Genomic DNA, 15719 nt, shown 5'->3' with positions numbered 1-15719 from the left:
ACTTTTGAGTAATTCTTTGCAAGAGTTATATTATTTTAGCAAGTTTCAATCACAAGTCACTTCTGAACATTGATTGAGTAAACTTTTACATATGATATTTGACAATTTATATTTTTTAAAATGTAACAATTCGAGGTACATACCTTTGTGACATAAAATGTGGATGTTCTTCACTTTTTAAAATTTCAGGTGAGCGATAAATCACTCTCCTCATAACTTGACATAAGCGCCAGGCGAGTGATTTGCATTCCATAGAAAAAACTGAGAGTACAGCTTGGACATATTGACAAAAATAAGTTTTGAATAGTGCACATTGAAAAATCACTGATAATAATATAATAATATATTTTAAATACTAGAGCCAACTGGGCTTAAAGCAGCATCTATTCAGTAACCAGTGACAGAAAGAAAGAAAGAAATGTTTTATTTAACGACACACTCAACACATTTTATTTACGGTTATATGGCATCAGATATATGGTCAAGGACCACACACAGATGTTGAGAGAGGAAACCCACTGTCGCCACTTCATGGGCTACTCTTTTCGATTAGCAGCAAGGGATCTGTTATATATGCACCATCCCACAGACAGGTAGTACATACCACGGCCTTTGATATACCAGTCGTGGTGCACTGGCTGGAACGAGAAATAGCCCAATAGATCCCAGACCGACCGTGCATCGAGCGAGCGCTTTATCACCGGGCCACGTCCTGCCCCCTAACCAGTGACAGGTGTAGTCATCATGTTTTTAGGCAGGTGATAAAATTTCTTAAAAAAGCCCCCTACACTTCTTAATTAAATTAAGGAGCATTTGAGGGATCAAGGTCGATCGCGCACCACAGATATGAAGGACTGATTTTGGGTTACTACAAACCAGTAGGACCAGAAACATTCTGGATTTGCCAGAAATGATAATTAAGCAAAATGTTGTAAGTTAACTAAAAGGCTGTAATAGCCGAAAATATTATACTAGTGTTTAGCATCTTAAGTCCTAACGAGGACACCACTGAGGCGAATGTTTAAAACAATGCCAGTTTGTATCCGTTTCAGATGGACAGCAAGCTGAGAAACAGAGTGTTAGCGTCTGTGAAAAGCTTGGAGGAGTTGTTCGTTAGATAATAGTTTTTCTATTTGAAATTTGCTTTGCAATGTATATTTTTAAAAACTATTGACAAGTATTTTTATACCATAAATGTGATATTTATATTGATTATTAACAAGTTATTAACTTGATTTAATTTTCCATGTGTCACACCGAACATAAATAAATATTAATGATGTTAAATAATGAAATTCGTTTTTTTTAAATAGCCCAGAAAAATAATTACAATATTTGGTATAATAATGAAAAAAAGCTAACTTGTAAAACAGGCTTACAATCAAAATTAAAAAGCTTAATAAAGGCAAAATATTTCTGTTATACAATATGTTTGCTTTTCCTATATGTGTATTAAATCATGGAATTAAGCAAGATACATAAAAAATTGTTTTTATAAAATATAGAATATATTCTTTTAGCAATATATACATGTAGATTGTTTAATGTTGGTTAAGTTTACTATATTAAAAATGGGCATGAGTCTTTTAAAAAGCTTCATAAAAACAAAGCATTACTTTCATACAATATATGTTTCTTTCATATAATGTATATGATGAGGGTTTTTTCTATGCATTATTAGACTTTAGTCACAATTTTAGGTAAGGAAGGTTTGAAAAGCCTACTTTATGTAAAACGTGGTGCTGATTCCAAAAATAGCAGTTTTATTGACCCTACTTAAGACAAAGTTGCCATTTTGGCCTTTTTCGCCAAAAACATATATTTATTATATGATTGGTCTGGCGTTACCATATGATATCTAATAAGCTCTTGTATATTTTATAGTAATATTTTGTTGTCTAGAGCTCACCAAAGAATAACAATCTCATCAATGTGGCCAATTTTTGCTACATTTCGCCCATGTGTGGCTCAAAATGGTTATTTGCCGTAGGGATATTAATTTATTGTACATGTATTAGATATGAATAGTATGTAAACATTCATTAAAAATCTCATTTATAAAGCCAAATACAAATGAAAATTACAATCTGACATTTTATGACCATCATGCAGTGTTAAATTTTAACCAACATACTGTGCATAGATTATTGTAGACACCACCGAAACCTAAAATAACTAACACTGGTCACTAGTTACATGTACATATTGATTTTTATCCCGCAATCACTGTATACATTGGCAAGATACGATGACTAGATAAATGTTTATATTTTTGGTCACTGACCAAAAATATAGGTCACGTGACATCATCTTCATAAATCAAGGCTAATATTCGTTCCTGGTATTCAGCCTTGATACATGTAGTCAAGATTACTGATATCCACTACTAGCGCCCTCTATTGGAAGAAAATTTGTAACACCGATTATGTCCCTTACACGATGACATTGCTGACCAATCACAGCATCGGTAACATGTGACAATCTTGAAAGCAATATCAAAAATTAACCGCCGGACGCCGACATCTTTGTTTACAATAACAAGGGAATCTATAAGGAACGTTGCAATCAGATCTCATCGCATCCAATGAAATTTAAGCATTTTGTGGCACAATTTCTTGACGACATGTATCAAGGCTGAATACGAGGAACGAATATTAGCCTTGATTTATGAAGATGTGTGACATAAGCCCGACTTGACTTGAGTATTTAAGAGTAGATTTTCAATAAACATACTCTTTAAATCATTTGTTGAAGTATAGTAAATACAAATAACTTTTAGTTTTACGATAACAATACAAAATTTGTATATTTATTTATGAATTAGAGTTTAGAAACGCATTTTTAATGTGACAGAATGTAGCTAGCTTCTTACAAATAATGACGTCATGTATCTTGTATGACGTCATACGGAAAACGCCTTGCTAGGTTGCCAATACTTGATTTGCGTACACAAAACTAGAATAAATAGTGATTTTCCGAATATTCCTGCAGTCTTGCAGGATAAAAGAAATAACTGGTTACTGTCTTAAGATATCGGCTTTATCCTGCTCAGGACGAATGGCGAATGTAGCTCGGTGCAGAGCCTCGCTGCATTCGCCATTCTAACCTTCGCAGGATAAAGCCGATATCTTAAGACAGTAACCAGTTCTTCCCTATTTACCCCTCTCCCGGTGTGGGCTTAAGATTGGCCACGGCTAGATTTTTAATTTGCTGCCGACCACAAATTCCACAATATCATTCAAGAGGACATCAACAAACCATTATCAATAAAAATAGTCATTACATAATCAAATCAGTATCAATGAAAAAATCATGGGCCCTGCGAACAGCAGCCCCTTGCCAATATAATCAAGAGTTGAAAGGCCATGCGAACAGCGACCCATCATGTTAATATATAACATTCTGCTCCAATCTGAAGCGCACAACATAATAAAGTTGCCCAGCCCTAAGAACAGCAGCCAAGCATACTTCTCCCCCATAAATGTTCCAGATTGATCCTGTGTAACGTTCTATGCCAAATGGCGAAGGACTAAACGTCCTGAAGCTCTCCGCCACAATAGGTGCGGAAGCTACTCACGACCAATCTTGATCTGCCGTGACCACTTAATTTAACTACCCTTCCCAGTTATTTTTCTACCACTGACTAGGGTAGACACACTCCTATGATGTGACAAATGTCTCGAATGCTTCTTGCATGTTATTTAAAAATATGTCCTTGCCAAAGGGTGACAAGTGTTTTGTCTCATATGTGTCCCTACCAGACCTGTCAACCCTCCCGGATTCCGCGGGAGTCTCCCGGTATTTGATCAAATCTCCTTTCACCTGTGCGGGAGACAGTTTCTCCTGTTAAATGACATTTTTGTAAGCATAAAAAAAAATCGATCCTCTTTTGTCAAAATAACAGAAGGGAAGTAACTCTGCCTTTTTTCTCATTCGGAAAATGTCGACTACTTTCGGTTTCCGAGAATGTAACAGGCCGAATTGTCCCGACTGTTTAACCTTTGCCGAAGTGAGAATTGTGGGATAGCCTATTTATATTGTTAAAAAAGCACATGGAGTTTATAAAATGACGTGTTATTATAATGTTTGTTGTCATCGTAATGGCTACGAAGCGTGTTGCCGCTAATTAAACAGGCTGTGTATTGACATTCAGTGTTGCCATATAAAAAAAAAAAAAATATCCAATTTAGTTCTAATAACACCTCTGAATTGTAAAATGTCTTCCCACTGGATTACATAATGCAACTATGACAAATCTGAACTGCCAGACTCCCGAGTTGACAGCGATACACACGATGCATGTTAAAATCACATGTCACAGCAAGACAACGAAAAGACCAATTAGCTGTATAAACATACTTGTGTCAGTTAATTTTGTATGTTTGTGTGGTAAAATGTTGGTTATAAGGGTACACTTCAAGAAATTATTTTTGTACAATTAAAAAATGTTGTGTTTGACACTGACATAAAGTTACTCACGGAAATGGGTATAATTCCGGTATATTTCACACGATGTCCGTAATGAGGTTTTACTTATGATTAATGAAAATACAATGTTTATTGCATCATTATAATGATTTTAAATCAGTACCACGCCACCGTTCCTCATTATAGTAAAAACTGAATATTAATTTATAAGATTTATATAAATTTGTCTTTGGTACTTAGGTATACTAACCACAAATGATAATGTAACGCAACCTGTAAGGTAGCCCGAGTACTCTGACTGTAAGAGAGCTAGACGGACATTTGGACATAAACACGCTCTCATTACAGCGTGTTTATGTCCAAATGTCCGTCTAGCTCTCTTACAGTCAGAGTACTCGGGCTACCTGTAAGGCTGTAAGTGTAATACCGTAAATGTACTAATTAAATTTTTTATTTCTTGTTCATGTTCTTAACATTTTTGGATAAAATATATATTTTTTTTTAAATATGTATTAAATCATAATAATATTTAAACTTAAAAAAATAAAAAATAATAATAATAATTTTTTTTTTTTTAATGCCAAGATCTAAAGTTAAGAAGTATATATGACATTATAAAGTATTCATATAACTTATTGTAATAATGTTTTTTTAAAATCTTGCGATTTTGGGTTAAATTGTGTGAATTTAAAAAATCTCCTGCTTTTTGACCAAATCTCCTGCTTTTTCAACACACACCTCCTGCTTTCTCTTGACTAAAGGTTGACAGGTCTGGTCCCTACAGACAATGGGCAGTATGTCCACTATTTTTTTGAAACGGCTAAGTGAAACTGGCAATCACGTGTCTTTGGTTGGTCTGGTCCTCTGGAAACCCTATAGCAATTTCCTTACCAAAAAGTGTTACATAAAATGGCTAACGCCAGAAACCTTGCATTTAAATGATTGGCCTGCCAAATATGATTTTGCAGTGGAACAAGACAAACCCTTAATTGACATGTAAGCCACAAACTGTACTATCTGTTCTAGGCTTGGTGGCCAGTAATCAATTATTTTTTAGTTCTATACAAAAATCAATAAATAAGTTATATCCTCTATCATACGTTGTGCGAGTGCTGTCCACCACTGATGCCTTCAAAAGTCTGTAAAGTTCATGTTATTTAGTAGTTCCGCAAACTGCGCCGCTACTTCCGCTGGGAGCTTGTCCGCCTCTGGAGCCAAATCCTGGAATCTTGACCACTGTTTACGAGAAATGGAATCAGCTATTTGATTGGTCGTCCCTGCCAAGTGTTGTGAGCGAAAACCAATATTATTTTGTAACAGCATTACTACCAGATCCCTAATGAGTGCCATAATATATTTATTTGGACGACTGTTTATTAATTACTGTGACTAATGCTTCATTATGAACATGCACGATTTTATTTTTTTTATTACGCAAAAAACTTCCCCAAATTTGTACGGCAAGGACTACAGGTACCAACTCCAAAAATGTAACCTCTTGCATGATGGGGAGTAGACTCCAATGTGAAGGCCATGGAAAAAACACCCAGTACTCCTGAAAATAAGCCCCACAATCCAATTCGCTGTTACCTGCACTATCTGTAAACAGCTGCATAACGTTGCGATGTGACCAGTGGGTATGTAGAAAGTAATGTTTCCCATTGAATGATTGCAGGAAAATTAGCCACATTTCTATTGTCTTCTCACATTCCAGCTGATACCCTTATAAAGTAGTGTGGTTGTTTAACCCCACAGGTCGCGTCATAAAATCGCTGGTTACATGCCTTAGCATTTGGCACTGCCCAAATGAAAAAGTTTAAGGCCCCCACTAATGCTTGTACTTCTTTTAATGTAACCTTCATTTTCCTCAATCACAGCAACAACAATGCTTTCAACTCTTTCACCCTATCCCCTGGTATAATAACCACCATTTGTTGTGTATCGATAACCAGACCTAAAAAGACTAATGAGGTGTTTGGGCCAACAGTTTTTTCCCTAGCTATTGGTACCCCTAAATCCTGACTAACACTGTTAAATCCATCCATAAATACTTCAACAAAAATAAAATCATCAAGATAATGTGCAAGAGTTAATTTTCCAGTTTTTTTCTTGTAAGGCCCATTGCAAAAATGTTGAGAATTTTTCAAACCATGAACAGGAGATAGAACAGTCCATGGGCAAGCATTCATTAAACTGAAAATCTAACAAATCAAGATCACCAGGATAAATTGGTAATAAGCGGAAAGCAGACTTTAATATCCATTTTGGCTAACCTAGTACTTGTACCTAATTTTGCAATCATTTCCACCACCTCGTCAAATGATATGTATTTTACTGAACATTCCAATGGGTCAAAGGAATCATTAATGCCTATACCTGAAGAATGACACATGAGTAATCAGTCTCCACCCCCAGTTGCTTTAGGAACTACCCCTATTGGTAAAATGCGTAAATTTGAAATTGGTCTGTTTTTAAAAGGCCCAACTATCCTCCCTGCTTCTATTTCTTGTTTTAACTTTTCTTCCAGCTCCTCGTTATATTGCACAGCTGATATCAAATTGTTTGTATCAGTCTTTAACCTAGGTCACACACATGGTAATCTAAAACCGAACTGGAACCCCACACCCAATTCCCTAGTGATATCCTGCATTGGATATGTTTGTAGAAACTCCACTAGTGTATCAACCTGCACCGGGATATGACCTAGGTCCCATAAGCCTTTGATGTGTTGGTCCTCTTCCTTGGCCTGCATTTTGGTAAGACAATTGACCCCTTGTGGTGGATGAGGTGCCACGAAAAGGTGACCCGATATTTAACCCCCTTGGGGAATGGTAATTGCTTTGTTGCAGCCCAACATAGCATGAGGTTTGTGGATGGCTACCCCCACATCTCGTGCAAACATGCATTTAATAACGGGTTACGACTACATGACCCATTGTAATTAAAATCGTAACACCTACCACCCTTCGAGCTTTCCCTATTGAACTGTGCTATAGGCATGGTCTGGGTGGGCATCATACACAATAACCAAAACTCAGTGTCCACCCCCACCCCATGAGCCTGTTGGGTGCAATGTTTTTTTGAGGTGGAACTGCTCATCATATCTTTTCCACTCAAGCCTTGATACTCGAGACGCGCCCAGTTTCACCATCAGCAGATATTTGAGCATCTCCTGCTCTTTTTCTGGGTGAGCATTTACATAAATGCTCATGAACACAATAAATGCGTCCAACCATTGATTGACACTGACAATTTTATTAGGGTTCTTCTCCCTCGCTGTTAACTCCCCGTTGACTAGAATTATTTGCTTTTCTATTCCCCCCCCCCCCCCCATCCCCTCCATTATTCAACAAAGACCTCATTTCAACATATTGACCATTTATGATTTTTTCGCATACCGCTTGAGATACATACATTCCGAGTGTATCATGAACACTAATGTAAGCCATATTGTTACTTGTACCTGGCGAAGGTTCGACCGGACAAGGCACCTGTACCTCTGGTATCATCAGTGCCTCTGTTGTGTTGTCCAAACTACCCCCAGGCTCTGTTGCCACTATCTGTGGCGTTTTTTTCTCGCCTTTTGGTTTGGTTTTGGCTTTCTTGCCGAATTCTTTGCCTTCACTTTAGGCATGATTTCTGAAAATGTACTATGTATCAGTTTTTCCCTTGACAGAAGTAATCTATTTCCTAAAAATCTAAACAAGCATCCACTTACAATTAACTAGAACATTCCAATAATTGTGTTGCACTTGTCTTTACTTACTGTTTCATCAACTGGTTTTAGATGTGTATTATCAGAACTGTCATTATTAGTATTATTGGCCTGCTATCATCATCATCAACATCACCACCACCACCACCATCATCTCTAACTGCAACATCTTCAGGTTCCATGTTATCAAAAAAGTGTAAAGTGGAGTGGTAGAAAACCTCCATTAGTCTCTTTCTAACCATGATATGTGTAGGCTTGTCAAAGCTTCCTTACCCAAATTTCTGATTAAAGCCATTTACCTCTTGGAGTATGTGTTAATGCTTATCGGTATTATAATTAAATCACCATGATACGCAAAGCAAATTACATAAAAACATTTATTTGATAAAATACATGTATAGATAATATTCTTTTAGCAATATATTTATTTAAATGTTGGATTGTTTATCATATTTAAAATGTGTTGTTTTTCTACACATTGTGTTAACATATATTGTATTAAAGCATGCAGTGGAATTTGACTTTTGTTTTATTTACTTCATTTGTGAGAGGCTTAATTTTGGGTGGAAATTATGTTATTAGTGTTATGGGCATCTGAGAATGGAGGAGGACGGGGAGCATTGCTCCTCCCTCCCAAACTCTGTAGATAATACATTGGCTCCCACTGAAGGCAATTAGGGGTTGGACGTAGCCCAGTGGTAAAGTGCTCGTCTGATGTGCGGTCAGTCTAGGACTGATCCCCAATGGATAGTTTTATTTATGGCAACACTGAATGTCAATGTATGCAGCCATGGTAGCTTGAATGTTTTTATGCTTAGAAAATAAGGATTTCCAGGGAGAATTGTTTTTCCTACGGGAGACGCGTTCAAATACTTGGGGTCTCCTGCTGAATCCAGAAGGGTTGACAGGTCAGATCCGCACCAGTGGGCCCATTGGGCTATTTCTTGTTCCAGTTAGTGCACCACGACTGGTATATCAAAGGCTGTGTTATGTGCTATCCTGTCTGTGGGATGGTACATATAAAAGTCCCTTGCTACTAATGGAAAAATGTAGCAGGTTTCTTCTCTAAGACTACACTTGAGTATCAATATCCACTGATGTTGCTGCAAGTGACAGAACGCAAAAGTTGATCTGATATAATGTACCATCATAATATACCAGACATAACACAGGGCCATTCATCAGATCAGCTGAAATGATGATATATTTGAGGAGCTACTTCCTCTAGGAGTGAGGTCAGGTCAGGTCTGGTCAGGTCATAGGGCTTTACATGCACATTTAGAGCATGCTGTTGTAGTGCACGCCTGTCCTGAGCACAAGAGCTGGTAGGAGTGAGGTGCAGGTACATTATATATAGTTTTACCCTGAAATAACGACACAATCGCAAAATCAAGCATAGGTGGGTTTTTTAGTTTCAGAAATGTTTCCATCAGCTATCAATTGCATGTCTGCAATAGAATGGGAAAATGTAAGAATATTTTTATTCTCTTCTATAAAAAATGATCACACTTGATCCAAGGAACCGTTACATAGGTCTTAAAGAGACTGGTCCATACTGCTACCAATTGATGCTTTACATCCAGACAAGACCACACACACCAAAACCTTTGATTTACCAATCGTGTCGGAGTGGCAGGAATTGGCAAAAGCCCAATGGGAGGTTCAATCCTATGACCCCAGAACTTGGACATACACTCTACGGCTGAGAAAGATCCCACCCCTTTTCATATTTCACTGACCTGGAATTGGCTTGGGCATACACTCTACCACTGAGAAAGATCCCACCCCTTTTCATATTTCACTGACCTGGAATTGACTTTCGGCATACACTCTACCACTGAGAAAGATCCCACCCCTTTTCATATTTCACTGACCTGGAATTGACTTTCGGCATACACTCTACCACTGAGAAAGATCCCACCCCTTTTCATATTTCACTGACCTGGAATTGGCTTGGGCATACACTCTACCACTGAGAAAGATCCCACCCCTTTTCATATTTCACTGACCTGGAATTGACTTTCGGCATACACTCTACCACTGAGAAAGATCCCACCCCTTTCATATTTCACTGACCTGGAATTGACTTTCGGCATACACTCTACCACTGAGAAAGATCCCACCCCTTTTCATATTTCACTGACCTGGAATTGACTTTCGGCATACACTCTACCACTGAGGAAGATCCCACCCCTTTTCATATTTCACTGACCTGGAATTGACTTTCGGCATACACTCTACCACTGAGAAAGATCCCACCCCTTTTCATATTTCACTGACCTGGAATTGACTTTCGGCATACACTCTACCACTGAGAAAGATCCCACCCCTTTTCATATTTCACTGACCTGGAATTGACTTTCGGCATACACTCTACCACTGAGAAAGATCCCACCCCTTTTCATATTTCACTGACCTGGAACTTGGGCATACTCTCTACCACTGAGAAAGATCCCACCCCTTTTCATATTTCACTGACCTGGAATTGACTTTCGGCATACACTCTACCACTGAGAAAGATCCCACCCCTTTTCATATTTCACTGACCTGGAATTGGCTTGGGCATACACTCTACCACTGAGAAAGATCCCACCCCTTTTCATATTTCACTGACCTGGAATTGACTTTCGGCATACACTCTACCACTGAGAAAGATCCCACCCCTTTTCATATTTCACTGACCTGGAACTTGGGCATACACTCTACCACTGAGAAAGATCCCACCCCTTTTCATACTTTTCACTGACCTGGAACTTGGGCATACACTCTACCACTGAGAAAGATCCCACCCCTTTTCATATTTCACTGACCTGGAATTGACTTTCGGCATACACTCTACCACTGAGAAAGATCCCACCCCTTTTCATATTTCACTGACCTGGAACTTGGGCATACACTCTACCACTGAGAAAGATCCCACCCCTTTTCATATTTCACTGACCTGGAATTGGCTTGGGCATACACTCTACCACTGAGAAAGATCCCACCCCTTTTCATATTTCACTGACCTGGAATTGACTTTCGGCATACACTCTACCACTGAGAAAGATCCCACCCCTTTTCATATTTCACTGACCTGGAACTTGGGCATACACTCTACCACTGAGAAAGATCCCACCCCTTTTCATATTTCACTGACCTGGAACTTGGGCATACACTCTACCACTGAGAAAGATCCCACCCCTTTTCATATTTCACTTACCTGGAACTTGGGCATACACTCTACCACTGAGAAAGATCCCACCCCTTTTCATATTTCACTGACCTGGAACTTGGGCATACACTCTACCACTGAGAAAGATCCCACCCCTTTTCATATTTCACTGACCTGGAATTGGCTTGGGCATACACTCTACCACTGAGAAAGATCCCACCCCTTTTCATATTTCACTGACCTGGAATGAAGGAAACATTATACACTCACCTCATCAAAGTATGTGCCTTTCAGTAAATCTTTAAGTGCCAGTTCAAGCCTGTGTTTATAACAGTGAATCCCTACTAGCCAGGGAATTCCAGCGTCTGTCAGTTGTGCAATGACACCATTCCTTACACCAAGGTTTACCGCAGCACCATCACTTCCAAAACCAATACATCTTGATTTCCAGTTGGTGAGACCAGTTCGCTGAAGAGCCCACTCCAATGCCTTAATCACTCCAGCAGCATCACTGGATGGAGCACTTTCAAGACTGAAATAATAATTATGTGTGGCACAATGAGGCTTTATACCATAAAATAATTTGAGGGTACTTAAAAAGCAAAACCCCAGACCAAACATGATTAGGATGTGTCAGCTATCTTTTTTGTCTTTAGGTCCTTGACTTAACTTCTAAATGCTTTATTCCAAAATTCCGACCACCTCAAACTCACCCCTCCCCTCCAGTTCAGAACTTGGTCACTGGCTATGTCATATAAGTACCATATATTCATCTTTTACAACATCCAAAAACTGGATAGTGATATATTACACAGATTATATGCTCTAAACACTTTTTAATTAATGGCAAATGATAAAATTTGGCCGCTATTTTGAACAAATTACAATTCAAGATATAAAGAATTCCACTGGATTCGTGTTCAAAACAGTATATAAATAAGTACATGTAGCAGCTGTCTATTTCTTCTGCTCCATTACAAACATGGCATATATTCCAGTTTATGTACTAAAACAATTTTTAAAAAAAGAGAGCTGAAATCGGATAAAAAGCTAAAAAAATCACATCCCTGTATATGTAAACATGGCATACACTAAAGTGTCCATACTGTATGTACAACGAAATACTAATGGTGACACCTGATGTACATTATTTGTGTATTTATTTCATGCTAGAAAGTTAATAATTCAGTTGATATGTCAGTTTCTTTCTGAATTAATGCATATCCATAAACATAGAGTTGGATTTTTCATTACGTATTCTTCTTAAGTAAATGGTTAGAAAGATGGCATACCGGTACATGCTACATGTAAACATCATAAACATTCAAGTTTCCATACTGTATATGAATACATGTAGCAGGGGCAGGGCTCGAAACTTTTGTTTACATCATCAACGGAAAATTGCATGGCGTGACTCCCAGGCATAGCTCACGTATAATACAAAAAACCCAACTGAGCTACATAATTGTTATTCACGTGTTAGCGAAATGTAACTGTTGTTCATGTGTTCACTGTTTAATATAAGTATTTGTAAGAAATAGATACAAACAAAGTGCGGATAAGGTGTTTCTTATCTTGATAGAACCTAACTTCATTTGCACCAGACAAAACTGAAAAACCAATTAAAATTCCTTGGCATGCTTGCTTTTTTCCGTTGCTTCTTGCTATGCGTTTAAGAAAATAATTCCACCCGGTAGATGACATCATGATCGTGATTTTACTCCGAAAATGGTAACAATTCATTTCATTAGTCAATTCAATAAGCACCAAATTAACTGGCCAATTAAAACCCCCAATTAAAACGGGATTTAAAAAACCAAAAACAAAACAGAAATCGGAACACCACAAAGCATGTAACAAAAACTAAGACGGCATTAGGGAATGTTAGGATTAGATCACGTATTCGGCCGAGATGTTCCAAATTGATACTAACTGGATCAGAATGACTGCATTTGTTATACAACATCAATGTTTATAATATCAGACCTTCGTTTTTGACGGGCGCGAGCACTATCACGCCCGTGAAACCCCGTCAACTCAATCCGACAGGCACGAAATAACGCGCCCCTAAATTGAACAAATCACGCTTGTGGTTTAATTGTTTATTGAATCCAATCCACAACGCCACAAATCTTTCCATTCTGTTCACAATGAACTTCCTAGAATACTTTTAACATATTGAAACACGATTGGTTGGTTATCTTTACACTGAGCCAATCAGCTAGGAGTTCACTTATTATTAAGATCTCGTCAGTTTTGTTTGTTTAATTTCGTACAATGCAGGTAATGATCACGAAATGTATTTATACTGTTGTCGTTTTGATCACGTACAGGAAAAATAATAGGTGCGTTGTCCAATATATATAATGTTTAATGTATAATGTATAATGTTTCTACATTTTGATATCACAGTAAACGCGTACACAAACAAAAAAGTAATTTAGTAAAGCAGGTTTTGTTTTCGTTAATAACATAGCGATGCATGTACTCGTAGACATTTCTACTTTCTGTTTCACGATACTGCCACGTGATTTAAAGCAAAGGACATTGCCCTTGGTAGAGTTAGGTTTCTAGTACATGTGATCGGTTGACGGGCCCCTGAAACAAACATACACCGATTTAATTTCAAGTCAGTAATTCGAATTTACTGAGTGTAAAGCATGTACATTTTAAAATTAAATTTACATTAGGGTGGTTATGTTGGGGGTTTTTTTTTTTTTTATGGGTTGCTATGATTCGAGTTAGTAGTATAATAAATGACGTGTTAACTACAGTACACCGATAATTAAAGTTAATCCTTTTTGTAAAAATATATATTTATAAAAATTGTAGTAAGATATATTTGGGTAGAAAACAATAGATGTTGACATTATCTGAAGGTACATGATGTATATTATGATATCATGATAAATGTGTTAACCCTGTGCCATGTGGTTGTTACACTTTTAATTTCTTTTTAGTTTAAATTATTTACAAATAGGCCTACTGATATTTGTTGTGAGTGTTTTATTAGATATTTTACAGTTATAATTCTTAATAGCAATACCATAGTTGTTACAATGCCAATTCACATTCAGTTCACAGGTTTGTGTCCACGGAGAAATCATATCATTCTGCGATGAAGATTAAAATTATTGTACTTGTTTTAAATAAAACAGAATAAACACAAACAAATCAGTTTCAATTCTTTATTCATAAATAGTCAACAGATTATCATGATTCAGAATTTTAATGCAACATAATATGCATATAATACATAAGAAATCGATAAATGTTGTGTTCATGGTGTTTCTTTTTCTTGTGAAAGACTGCAATGGCCCATTCCTTCATCTTTGAGAACAACTATCATATTAGTTAAATTAGAATATTTATTTTGAAAACACAAAACATTAACTCTTAAGATATTTAATTTAGAAATCATTACTCTTCAAAGTTAATCATGTTAATGGGTGCAATTCCTCTCGGTCTCTTGCCTCTAATTTTGATTATTTTGAGGGGTGCGATTTTTCCCTCCTCTGCATTTTGAGGAGTGTCATTTCCACTCCACTTGTAAGCATTTTGAGGAGTGCGATTTTTAGCTTATATATTATAGAAAGAAGATCGCCCAAATAATATTATTTGGGCGACTGACACCATTATTTTTTAATATTTAAGTCGCCCAAACAGGGCTTAGGTTGCATTTGGCGATCTGGCCACAGGCCGTTTCGAGCCCTGAGCAGGGGTGCACAAATTGGTTGTTCGCGTGCCCGGAACAACCAAAATATGTTGCGGGCAACCATTCTTTGTCAAATAGTTGCCCGATGGGCAACCAAGAAAATCATAAAACAAATAAAACGAAAAACAAAATTTCACGACACTCGGACACTCACGGGCAATTCAAAAGTATCGGCACTGACAACTTGACTGACAGGCGATATAAATATCCACCCTAACGCTGCCATCCACTCAGCGTCCACCGTGCATGATTTTGGCAGGAAGCGTTTGGAAAAGCCACTTGCCAGATATTACGTCCCCAAACTAGCTGGTTCCTACCAATTCTCGCTACAAAATATTTCCTATTCACCCTAAAAACATTGTTGACGCATCCCAATAATGACTTGTGCTTACCGAGTGTGAATTTTTTTAGACACCATCTGGCAAGCTTTAGTCTTATTAATAATGAAATATTTCTTAAATGTTGTCATTATTAACTTTACTTCAAAACGAGTTCTGCATTTTGTAAAATGTGTTTTTTATGTTTTAAGTTCTTCATATTTTCATGCATTAAATTGTATTTTTGTTAAATGGTTTAGTAATATCGTCAATATAAAATATGTATTTGGTGACAAAATAATCCGGACTGGGATAAACTAGTAGTACTAAGTAGGATGGATTTGACATAAGAAAAAATGTTTGGTATCACTGAAAATGCGGATCAGGCCT

The sequence above is a fragment of the Gigantopelta aegis genome, chromosome 14 (assembly GCF_016097555.1).
Source record: "Gigantopelta aegis isolate Gae_Host chromosome 14, Gae_host_genome, whole genome shotgun sequence".
NCBI lineage: Eukaryota > Metazoa > Mollusca > Gastropoda > Neomphalida > Peltospiridae > Gigantopelta > Gigantopelta aegis.
Note: the sequence above shows the minus strand (reverse complement) of the source record.